General features: G+C 42.8%; 2 long non-coding RNA genes across 2 annotated transcripts; one reads left to right on the top strand and one right to left on the bottom strand.

Annotated features, from left to right (window-relative positions):
- Window positions 1–1,241: 1,241 nt before the first annotated feature.
- On the bottom strand, window positions 1,242–9,436 carry LOC131278813 (uncharacterized). Its single transcript, XR_009186242.2, has 3 exons — window positions 9,306–9,436; window positions 8,730–8,768; window positions 1,242–2,610 (listed from the first exon to the last, which is right to left on the bottom strand). It is a non-coding gene; the product is annotated as an uncharacterized lncRNA (long non-coding RNA).
- LOC131278814 (uncharacterized) lies at window positions 7,256–8,473 on the top strand. Its single transcript, XR_009186243.1, has 2 exons — window positions 7,256–7,590; window positions 8,180–8,473. It is a non-coding gene; the product is annotated as an uncharacterized lncRNA (long non-coding RNA).
- Window positions 9,437–12,940: the final 3,504 nt, after the last annotated feature.

Raw genomic sequence — 12,940 nt, 5'->3', positions numbered from 1 at the left:
CTGTTTTGTAGTTTTCAGCATAAAAGTCCTGGGGTATGTTTGTTTTGTTTACACCTAAGGTTTGTTTTGTTTACACCTTAGGTTTATACCTAAGTAGTTCATCTTATTTGAGTGATTATCAATGTCACTGTATTTTAAATTTCAGTTTCCAAATATAATGGCAAAATTTTTAAAAGCAAATTTAGTGAAATTATTAAATAGAACAATTATAATCTTCATCAGAAGAAAAAATATAAAATAATGGTGAGATATGAATGATGTATACAATGATATGTAGGTATGTAAATATACTACTGTAAGATTCCAACCTGTTTGGTAGTGCTTCCATAGAAGAAAAGTACCAGAATGAAGAACACTGGAATTTCTTACTTGATAAAAGTATTTCAAAGCTATGGGGAAAGAATTCAATTAATCTTGTTAGGACAACAAACCATCTGGAATAAGATTGTACCTGTACCTCATCCATAATAAAAAAGAATTTTATATCAGTTCAGTTTTTGAAGTTTTTAAGTAAATTATTGTTCTTAAAGTGAATAATGTAAAATATTAGTATTTAGGTGGAATGTGCCTAATATTCAAGGCAGAAACAATAAAGTTAATGACTGATAAATTTCATTATTGAAAACTAAATGCAAATGTAAAAAAGCCACAAAAATACCATTTTGACTTATTAGAAAAGTTTAAAAAGAATAATCATTATCTATGGTTGGTATAGGTTTGGGCAACTATTCCTGGCCATAACCATCTCCAACTTTGGGAGGCTACTGGGTATCAAAATATAAATGGACTTTTAACCTGCCAAGTCTATTTCTAAGATTATATACAAACATAATTGTCCAAAGATCTATAAACATTGTTTCAATTTATGATTCAGAAAAAAATTTTTAATTAATTTTTAAAAGAGACAGTTTCACTGGATCATGTAGAATATTACACATGAATAATTAAGGCATGCTCCCATTCTTGTGAAAATTACATGCATATTCTAAAGTCTAAAACCAAAATGAAAAAAACAACAACAAAACCCATGTTACAATACACAGCAGCAAAGTACAGAATGTGTAACTGAAGACATGGCAAGAGTCACTCCCTATGTACTTATTAATTTTCCTATTGGGAATAATGTAGAGAGGCTGCACCCTCAAAGAACATAAATCTACAAATGTTGTAAAGAAATTTTGTTTTAATCTGCTTTTTATTTCCCCAGGATTTCCCAGTTGACTATCATTTTAACAGCACCATACACAAAATCAAATTTTATTAAAAATCAAAATCTATTCCAGAGTTATCAATTTTCACATTTTACAAAATCATCATTAACATCACTACTAAATGAATACTTGGGTGAGCTCAGTTTTCAAAAAAAGATTCTGAATTATTTTTTAGTTTTCATAATAAATAAGAATTTTATTAAAGAGAAATATTTTCTTCCAACAAATCATAATAATGGATACCTTTAAAAGATTCTGAATTATAACAACACTGAGTAGTAAAATAGCAACACAAGTCACCAGATCAGTCACAGAATTGTCAAAGCCATACAAAACATTTACAGGATACAGGCAAGCAATGAACTGAAGTTTTGAGTGCTAGTTAAAGGGACCAAATATAGTAACAACATAGCCCCCATTTTACTATTCAAGAGTGTTTTGAAATTCTGATTCCTGACAATTTTTAAAAGATTAAGAGAACTACCTACAACTTTCAAACATTTATTCTTATTATTTTAAATTTGAGTGAATCCTGATTTAAATTCCATAAAATGTGACAGCACTATATTACAGAGGTAATCCTTGCTTTCTCAGGATTTTGGGTTTTTTTTTCAATATTAGGAGAAGTTTATTGAATAAAAACTTGCTTTCTTTATACAAAAAAATACACAGTCTCAAAGCGCTAAGAAATGTAAATATCCAAGTTATAGCTAACAGGTGGCAAGTCAACATCCAGGGTTGACAGAATGCTTGAAGGGGCCTGCTAGAGTGGACTCCCACATCAGAGAAGGCATCAATTAAATATCAGTCTCCCAACAACACAACTGAAATTTCAGTTATGATAGCATAGTAACTGTGAGTAACTGCATAAAGTACAGACTTCTGTAAAAAATAATATTTTGTGTACTCTATGTATCTTTAAAAATACACAAATATTTTTTTAAAAAAATAAAAAATAACCACTTACTGTTCCTTGCATAGACAAAAGAAGGGTTTTCCTAGAAAATAAGCTGTATTAACTTGAACTGTCTTAACTAGTACTAAATGCAGCACTGTACTTCAGCACCCATTTTGGTTCTGTTTAAGACTTGAATATGTCAGTACATCTGTGTCCTCTGGTTTCTCTGTCCTTTTTTCAAGGCCACTTGGTATAATCTTCTGATGTGAGTTCAACAAAAGCCTCACCACTCCATCTGCCTTCCCTGGTGCAGATGAAATGAAAGCCTGACGCTCCATCTTGAATTTAGCAGTTGGAGAGGAAATTCTGCACATCCTCAATAGAGCAAGGCCAGGGCAAGCCACGGAGCTTGACCACGAATCCTTCGCCTCCCTCGGGACCCAGCATCATGGAGACTTGACAGGGCAGGTGTCAACCAGCTCAGTGTGCAGGTTCCTGTGGCTGAAAAGAAAGAGAAAACTACCTTACAAACTTTTCCATTTAATAATGGAAATTTAATAAGAAGAAATAATAAACACTATTTTCCTCATTTACAGGTGGGGAAGGTAAGTTTGAGTGATATTAAACAAAGGCCTTAAAGAAAACATTTTAGGGAAGCAGATGTGGCTCAAGAAGTTGGGCGACCACCAAACACACCAGAGGTCCCGGGTTCTGTTCCCCATACCTCCTAAGAAGACAAGTACACAGTGAATAGACACAGAGAGCAGACAGCGAGCGCAAACAATGCAATGGAGAGAGAAATAAATAAATGAAAATAAATCTTTAAGAAAAAAAAAAGACATTTTAGAGCTGAGATTTAATTCCAGGTCTCCCTGATTCCAAAGCTTGTACAACCATTCTTACCCCACCCCCAAGAACTACCTAACACTTCTCATAGATGTGCACAATTAAACAGAATCAAAGTGACTTTCAGAGCACATACTGCAGTCCCCTCTCTGACAAAAATTCATAGAAATGACAAAAGATATTTTAAAAATATAAATGGGTATCATAGCTGGAAAATGAGAAAGGTCACCCTCAATGTACATAAAATTTTGAAGAATTCAGATAGGATGACCATAGGGTTAGACCCATCACCCAGAACGCTGTAGGAGATGACAGTTGAAAAGCTGCGAGAAGCTCCATGGGCGGTCCGAGCCCTGAGGCTCCCTCCTCCCTGAGCCTGGAGAGGCAGCTGTCTGCTCACTCGCAGGCTGAGGGTGGCCAATGAGGCAGCGGCAGTGGCCCCCTCTCCCCCAGCAGCCAGGCACCTTGGGAGTCCCATGCCATTACACTGCCCCCTGGCACCCCACACCCCACTGAATGTCCCATCCTGCTATTCAACAACCCAGGTAATGACTGCAAACTCATGGAGTTAATAATTAGAATATAGGTCACCAGAAAAGAGAATGAGGTTAGAGAATGAAAGTTGAGGTTTAATCTGCACAGAATTGCTAAAAAGTTTTTGTAAATCTTTGGAAATGTGCAGAAATGGTGAAAGCACATCATAGCATTTGTGTAACTAGCGGTGTTAATATGGGTATGATAGTGGTTGAAAGAGAAAGTCTAAGGTCATATACATTACTAGAAAGAAAGCTAAAAAAAGTAACACAGGACTGTGTTGCGTAGCAAAACCTCATGTGAAATAGGAGTATGGGTTAACATTGCGTATATATCACTATTTTTCTTTGAAACAGAACAAATATATATTAATATTACAAGATGTTAATAGAGGCGGTGGACTTGGCCCAGTGGGTAGGGCATCCATCTACCACATGGGAGGTCCTCGGTTCAAACCCCGGGCCTCCTTGACCCATGTGGAGCTGGCCCACATGCAGTGCTGATGTGCACAAAGAGTGCCCTGCCACGCAGGGGTGTCCCCCATGTAGGGGAGCCCCATGCGCAAGGAGTGCGCCCCAAAGGAGAGCCGCCCAGCATGAAAGAAAGTACAGCCTGCCCAAGAATGGTGCCGCACACACAGAGAGCTGACACAACAGGATGATGCAACAACAAGAAACACAGATTCTCATGCCGCTGACAACAGAAGCAGACAAAGAAGACGACACAGCAAAATAGACACAGAGAACAGACAACCAGGGTGGGGAGGGGGAGGGGAGAGAAATAAATAAAAAAAAATAAATCTTAAAAAAAAAAAAAGATGTTACTAGACAAAAATACAACCAATGCCAACTATGGGCAATAGTGTATACTAATATACTTAAAATTTTCCATTAAGGGTAAAAAAGAAAAAAAAAAAGGATGCAAAATGTTAATAGGGGAAGTGGATGTGGCTCAAGTGATTGGGCTCTCACCTACCACATGGGAAGTCCCAGGTTTGGTTTGCGGTGCCTCCTGAAAAAGGCGAGCTAGTGTGATGGGCAGGCACAGTGAGCTGATGCAACAAGATGATTCAACAATGAGACACAAAGAGGAAAGACAATGAGAGACACCACAAACCAGGGAAGTGAGATGGCTCCAACAACTGAGTGCCTCTGTCCCACGTGGGAGATGCCAAGTTCGGTTCTGGTGCCTCCTAAAGAGAAGAGGAGGAGACAAAGAGCACACAGCAAAGAGACACAGAAGCAGACAGCGAGCGTAAACAATGAGGGGGAATAAAGAAATAAAATAGTGTGTAGTAATCTATTAACAATCTTCTATTAAGGGTAAAAAGAAAAAAAGGTACTACAAATTGTTTGACTCCATCTATACAAAATATAAATACAAATAAATTAGAGAGATGGAAACAGAATAGCAGCTATGTACGGCAGGGGATGGAAAGAGAGATTAAGGGGTAGAGTTTTTGGTTTGTCTGTTTTTTATTATTATTATTGGAATAATGAAAACACTCTAATATTGATTGAAGTGATGAATGCACAACTCTGTGATCACAAGAAATACCACTGACTATACATTTTGGATGGATTGTATGCTTTATGAATATGTATCAGTAAAATTGATTAAAAATAATTCGGGGAGCCAACGTGGCTCAGTGGTTGAGTGCTGGCTTCCTACAAATGAGGTCCCAGGTTTAAACCCCAGCCCCAGTACCTCAAAAGTAAATTTGAAAATTAAAAATAAAAATAATTTAGTAGATGAAGGCCATCAGTGCACCAATTTTCTTTCTTTTTTTCTTTTGAGGTAGCAGGGATTGAACCTGAGACTTCATATGTGGGAAGTGGATGCTCAACCACTTGAGCCACATCTGCTCCCCTGGACATGGCCTCTTCTTCCTATTCTATTTTCTTGGTTGTTTTTAACCCCTTGAAAGTAAATTTTTAAATATATTAAAGTAATGAATTAATTCCATAGAAAGATAAAAAAAGAAGAAGAAAACAGGTAAATAGAGGACTTGGAGTCAGTGGCAGGACTTTCCAGTCAAGAAATGCAAGCACAACATCCGAGGAAAACCAGCACCCCAAAGGGCGGCTGCCAATCAGAAGGACAAGAGCTAACACCGAAAACACGTAGCCAGTACAGAAAAATGGGGATTTTGAAAGATGTTTACCTGACATAGCCAAAGAAATGAGAGACAAGACATCTATAAAAGGAGAAATGCCTATTATGAAAAAGAACGAATTAGGGGGAGCGGATGTGGCTCAAGTGCTTGAGCGCCTGCCCAGGTTGGATCCCCAGTACCTCCTAAAACAATAACAAAAAGCAAACAAATGGAGGAGGGAAAAAAAACCTCTGGGGAGCTGGTATAGATTAGTGGTTGAGCACTGGCTTCCCACATATGAGGTTATCAATCCCCAGCCCGGTTAACTCAAAAAAAATAAAATAAAAAAATAGGAGTCTGAGATGTTAAAAAGGTCAAAATACAAAAAAAAAATTTAGATAATATTAACGAAATAGCAAAGAAGAAGAAAATTTGAAGCATAAGACAGTGAGCTGGAAGATCTGGTCAATGTTCCAGAATGCAGTGCCAAAGAAGAGTAAGCATGAGTTATAGTTTTAAGGGACTGAGCTAGGTTTCTAGTGGCCAACTACTAAATGTTTTAGAAGCAGAGAGAAGAGAATGCACTGGGGCAGTACTTTAATAGTAAGATAATTTCTCCAAACTGGAGAAAAAATATGATCCCCTGGATTATATGTACTATTATATTAAAACAGGAGACTATTGAACATAGTAGGAATATACAAGTCAGGTTAAGACAAGGGTGCTTTCTTGTTAGGTTTATATTCATTCCATATATTATCATCAAAAAATTTTTTGATAATTTTATTCTTCTGTGATAGTCTTAATTATAATTGTTAAGTATAATAAAACTTGCAGTTAATAATACTTGCTTCCATATTTTATGTTAGGAGGAATATTTTCACAGAATATAATTGGTGATGGAAGTTGAATTTCACCTTGATCAAACCTTTTCAATTTTTACCTACGGTCTAGGACTTTTTATCATGTCATAATTAACAGAACCAATAAAATAATGTGCCTTGTGGACAGGAGCAACCACCTGCTTTACCCTTTTAAGAAATTTTGGTTAAGGTGAAAATGAATGACGACTACAACAGGACTTTTGGGCAGCTCTAGAAAGGAACCACGATTTCAACCTATTCTCAACTGTAAATGGATATAACTTTCTGATAAAAACATAACAATAAAATAGAAAGGAACCAAAATAAGGCAGCAACAATTTTTCCGGGAATCCAAGAGAGCAATGGCTTCCATCTGCTAAGGGAATGTAATTTGGATCCTAAAATTCTCAATTAGAAAAAAAAAAATTAAGTATAAGGCCTATAAACGCAGATTTATTTCAACCCATGAGCACTACTTGAAAGAATCATTAGATGATGTAAAGTACCAAAACTGAAAACTGATTCTAAGGGCGCTCAAGGCTGGGGGCGGCGCGGGCTGAGTGGGCGTTGCCAGGCTCCCTGCCGCCCCCGTCAGCCCCGCGCCCCCGCTGCCCCTGCGCCCCCGCCGCCCCGCGCCCCCGCCGCCCCGCGCCCCGCCAGCCCCCGCGCCCCCGCCGCCCCGCCGCCCCGCGCCCCGCCAGCCCACGCGCCCCGCGCCCCGCCCCCCGCCAGCCCACGCGCCCCGCGGCCCCGCGCGCCCCGCCAGCCCCGCGGGAGGCCCGGAGCGTGCGCGGCGGCGGGGCTTCCCGGCGGTGCCGGCCTCGTGGCGCCGCCCGCCCTGCCGCCGCGGTGCTGCGGCCCTAAGATTTACCGAGCCCTGCTCCTAACACTCCCTGTGGAACTGAAACCCTCCCTGGCCGCGGGGCGGGGGCTGGCCTGAGCACTGAGCCTTCGCCGGAGCCGGGTTGGTGCGGCAGCTGGCTCCCTCCCCGGCCGGCCCGGGGCACACTGGCCAGCGCCCGGGGGCGTTCGTGCCCGCGGAGGCCTGGACACTCCCGAGCCTGGACACTCCGGCTGGCGCCCCGCGTGGGCGTTCCGTCTGGAGCACGGCTGGTGGAAGGCCCCTCCGGCCGCGCTGTTAAAGTACGATTCCTTTGGTGATTTTGTTCAGGTGTCGGGCACGCCGGGCAAAAGGGCCCTGGGGGGAGGAGGTGGCGCAAAGGGTGGCGCGCCTGCTTCCCACCTGGAAGGTGCGATTCAGGCCCCGGTGCCTCCAAGAACAAAAGGAGCAAAGCAATGAGGGAAACAACTCAGAAGAGCCCCTGTGGCTGGGGGGTGGGGGGGGTGGGGTGGTTGTTCGAGGTCCGAGGCTCAATCCCCAGCTCCGGGGTCTCAAAAAAGAAAGGGGTGGGGGCACTGGTTTGAGTTTGAATCCCCTGCTACTTGACAACCCTGCAGAATTATATGTGGAGGGCACAGGAGATCTTTACAAATGACCTAGGAAATAAAGAACCCAAGTGTTTGATAGAGACACTGCGGAATGGTTAGGAGCCTGGGCTGTTTCACAGGAAAGGGACCTTCTTGGGTCCCATTCACCGGATGGGAAGTACTGGGTGATGGCACAGCTGGATCTTACTCGTGGCCGTGCCCCAGTGGGACGCACTGGCGTCTGTTCTGTGCGCACCAGCCAGCTTGCGGCTCAAGTTTCACCTCATCTCTTCTTTTTTCCTAGGAGGTCACGCTCAGCACCGAGCTGCACCCTGTCCACTCATCTCATTTCTTAGATGTGGGTAGCAAGACTCGAGCAATCTGCATGGCAGAAACGGAGGCAAAACAAGCACAAAAGGACGTTCCTTTGAGTAGCTATTTTCCTTCATTTGATTCATGAGTTTTTTCTTGGAGGTCTTTCAAGTGGAAGTTTAGTCTCAAATTCATGGTCAGGTTCTTAAAAATGAAATTCAGCTACAAGAATGTTTATTTTTACCTAATCTAATATCATAAAGATTTGTTTTTGTATTATTAAGAAGCACGTTTTGTTGCCTTCGGGGGACTGTTACTTGTAAATACGTGAGGATATTCCACGTCCCTGTCCCCCGTGGCCTCTCATCCGTCTGCTCACTGTTCACGGTAGTTGTCTGCTCCCTTTCTCTCCTTTAGGAGGCACCCGCGGGAAGGCATGTGGGAGCCAGACACGCAACTGCTTCAGCCACATCTGCACCCCAAGGATATTTTAATGAAATAAATGTAATTCTGGAAAAATGAGGTTAGAAAGAGGGACTCACCTAGATAACTGCTAATTCTTCCTGGTCGACTAATTCTTCCTGGGGGAAAATGGGAACAAAAATAGGTTGAGAGGATATTTGATTGGAAGAACTGCAAACTTACTGATGTGGAGAAAGTGGCCACAGTAGTTGCTGAGGGCAGGGAGATGAAAGAAGAGATGTGATGTGGGGGCATTTTCAGGACTTGGAGTTGTCCTGAATGATATGGCAGGGTCAGATGCTAGATTTTATATCCTGCCATAACCCACTGGATGGACTGGGAGAGAGGGTGAACTACAGGGTAAACTATTATCTATGTGGCGCAGCAGTGCCCCAAAATGTGTTGGCGGTGTGCGATGAGTGTGCCACAATGATGAGGGAGGTTGTTGGTGCGGGAGGAGTGGGGTGTGGGGGATACAGAACATTTTTTTCATTCCCCCACCCCCAGCCCGGGAAGCCCGGTGCGCGAAGAACAAGCCCGCAGGGCCCGCGCCCTCCCCGCCCCCCTGCCGCCCACCCCCCCAGGGCCCGCGCCCTCCCTGCCCCTCTGCTGCCCACCCTCCAGGACCCGGGCTCCCTTCCCGCCTCCCCACGCACCTCCCACTTCGCGCCTGCCTGTTCCCACTGCCGGACCCCTTCCCCGCGGTCCCGCTGAAAGGCCGCCTCCGCGAACCCGGACCTCCCCCAACCTCGGCCCTCCCCCAACCTCGGTCCTCCCCCAGCCTCGGCCCTCTCCAGCCTGGCTGGGGCGGCCACGCGGCCCGGCGCGCACGCGCACATGGGAGGGCGGGGCCGCGCGCTCGGCGCGCGCCCGCACTAGCCCGCGTGCGCGGGCCCGTGGGCTGGTCCCGCGACGCCACCGTGCCGCCGCGGCCAGCCCCAGGCAGCGCCGCGTGGGCGGCCCCTCCAGGGGGCAAAGCAAGTTTAGCGCCCGGCGCGGTTAGCCACGAACGATCTTGGCCCTTTAACACGCTCCTCGCTCTTATATTTCTCAATGTAACATTTTTTTGTGATGTGTGTATCTTTAAAAAAATACAATTTACAGAAATGATGGGGTGGGGGTGGGGAGTGGGGTATATGGGAACCTCATGGTTTTTGTATGTTTTTTAATGTAACGTTCTTTGTGCTCTATTAACTTTCATTTTAAAAGTGTGAAAGAAAAACTGGAAACGTTTTTTCACCTTAGGTAAAATGAACTGCTGGAGACGAGTCAGACGTGCTGTGTAACTTGCGTTCCCTCTGAGCGCTAGGTCCTTTAGAGGTAAAGAGGAAAGGCAGGCCACCTCGGCCCTGAGCGGCTGTCAGCCACGGGGAGGCCAGCTGCGATCGCGGCCCGAGGGCGCCGGCCGGCCCTGGGCAGGAGGAGCGCTGCCCCGAGCCAGGCGGGAGGCGGGAACCCCAGCAGGAGCCTGCTAGGCCCTGAGGAGGGAAGCAGGGTCCTTAGGCACCGTGTGTCACAGACCTGCTGAGAACTTCGGTGGGTTTTTGTTTTTTGTTTTTAAATCCAACTTGGCTTTGTTCCTTCGGTTATAAGATACTACTTAATATCAAAACCTGTAAATGTAGGAATAAAATGGCATCTAATTACTTTCCTGAAAGGGATTCCTCCAGATAATGTGAATGTTACGGATAGCATTAAAAATAGGGCTTGTTGTTTCTTTTTTTTTTTTTTTTTAACATAAACTCAGTTCACTTCCAATATTTTTCTACCTCAATAGGAGGATTATTCATATGGAGATGTGTGCCAAACACTTGGGAGATACTGAGATAAATAAGTTCCTATCCTATTTTAACACCTTTCTCTCCCCCTTTGTCTGAATATTGGCTTTCCAGCGTAGGCCACCTTTCTTTCTCCTAGTTTAGGTTATGTTTGGCAGAACTTTGCCATATTATGATCTTTCAAATCATTTTTCCCCTTTCCTAGTGTAGCAGTTTGATATAGTTAAGAATTCCAAAAATAGGTATTGGATTATGTTTGCATTCTGATCTGTACCTGTGCAAAACTGAGTTATGATTAGGGAGTTGAGATAAAAAGCATGGCAAAGAACAGAGTTGGGGGTTTCTTAATGTTGGGATTTTGATGTTGGAGTTTGATGCTGAAGTCTAGTGTAAGAGCCCCATGGAAAGAGACAGAGCCGTTTGCCTGATAGTCCACAGCTGTCCTTGTGGAGGGACGCAAAGCCTAGAGAGCCTTATAATCTACAGCTGTCCTTGTGGAGCAAACAGGAGCTGAGCCAGAGGAACCCAGGAAGCCTGGACCCTTGCAGACGTGGCAGCCATCTTGCTCCAACACGTGACAGTAGACTTTGGTGAGGGAAGTAACTTATGCTTTATGGCCTGGTATCTGTAAGCTCCTACCCCAGATAAATACTTTATAAAACCAATTTCTGGTATTTTGCATCAGCACCCCTTTGGCTGACTAATACACCTAGCATCGACCCCCTCTCCATTCCAGGTTACACTGTGAATTTTCCTCATCATTCTTATAGTTGGGAGTCTGTTTTCCAGACTTCAAGAATTCACATTTGTTTTTTAATGCTTGGATCATATATAAATGCAGTTAAGAAAGTAAATCTGCCAACAGGAATTCCTGTCCTGTATACGAAGAGTGTTTATAAATGTAGTTGTGCCACTGATCAAGTGCTATGATCTTGAGTCTCGTCTGTGCCTTAATTTTCTTTTCAGTAAATGGGAATCTGTCTTTCCACCTTCATAGCATTTGCACACTTTAAACATTATTGGATTTTAAGGCTGGATAGATTGGGTAGCCAACATGAAAACTGTTAACTCTCAGGTTTTTGCACTTAGGATCACCAAAATAAATCATTTAGAATCATTAAAATGTGCTGTAAATTTATAATGACTTTAAATTGTTTTATTCTCTACTATACATTTTTAAACCAATGAAATTTTTTAAAAACCTGATTCTAAAAGGAAGACATGGCATTAAACAACAGTGATGCCATAAATGTAAAAAAAAAGATATTGACAAGTCTAAAATATAGATTTTTAAAAATAAAATTCCAAAACTAAGATTGCAAATAATTTCCACATGGAAGCTATCAAATAGAATGTAGAGCAGGCATGTGTGTAATATGAGACCTAGTAATCCTGCTGCTGTGAATGTGCCCAAGAGGAATTCTCACAAGTGAAAGGCAGGAGGCAGATAAAAGAGCATCAATTAAAAGTGGTAGACAGAGAAAGAATCAATTAGAAGCAGTCTGAATGGAATGAATACACATAGAGCAACATAAGTGACAAAAGAACAAAAAACCACCAGTAGAATCTTGGTTATGTTCATTACAAATAAGTGGTCATAAAAAATTATAACTAGATGGGAAGCAGTTGTGGCTCAACTGATAGAGCATCTGCCTACCATATAGAGGGTCCAGGGTTCGATACCCAGGGCCTCCTGACTCATGTGGTGAGCTGGCCCATGTGCAGTGCTGTCACATGCAAGGAGTGCCATGCCAAGCAGGGGTGTCCGCCACGTAGGGGTGCCCCATGCGCAAGGACTGCATCCCTCCAGGAGAGCCACTCCACGTAAAAAAAGCATAGCCCACTCAGGAGTGGCACCACACACACGGAGAATTGACGCAGCAAGATGATACAACAAAAAAAGTGACAGTTTCCCAGTGCCACATGACAAGATGCAAGTGGACACAGAAGAACACACAGCAAATGGACACAGAGAGCAGACAACGGAGGGGAAGGGGAGAGAAATAAAATAAATCTTAAAAAAAAATTATAACTAGAAATCAAGCTTACAATGTAGTTTGTAGAACCGATGGGCTTATTACTAAGTAGCATAGCCAGTATTCACAGCTCACGAATAACCTAACATGGCTGAAGTAAAACTAAAAGTATGTTTTAAAAAAATTATACATTTTACAAGTTCACATATAAATAAAAGGATATCCACAATACACATTAGAATTGCTGCCTATATGAGTTCAGGGAATGGAAGTAAGATACGGGAATTAATGGAACTAAGAACATAAATACAACAAAATGACCATAAGTATTTTTAAATTAAGGAAAAAAATTTCCTCACTGTCTATACAACTGGGGCTCAAATAAAAAAAAATACATGTAATAGCTAAATAAAGAACGTATTTATTTATATTAAAACAAATATGGAAGTCTTCCACTTCTGGGCAAGATGGAGTTTCAGGGCCCAGGTTAACCTACCCACCTGAAATAGTCGCAAAATTGACAAAACACGAAACAAC

This window comes from Dasypus novemcinctus, chromosome 6 (assembly GCF_030445035.2).
Source record: "Dasypus novemcinctus isolate mDasNov1 chromosome 6, mDasNov1.1.hap2, whole genome shotgun sequence".
Taxonomy (NCBI): domain Eukaryota; kingdom Metazoa; phylum Chordata; class Mammalia; order Cingulata; family Dasypodidae; genus Dasypus; species Dasypus novemcinctus.
The sequence above is the reverse complement of the archived record's forward strand: the minus strand, read 5'-3'. Positions and strand labels throughout refer to the sequence as shown.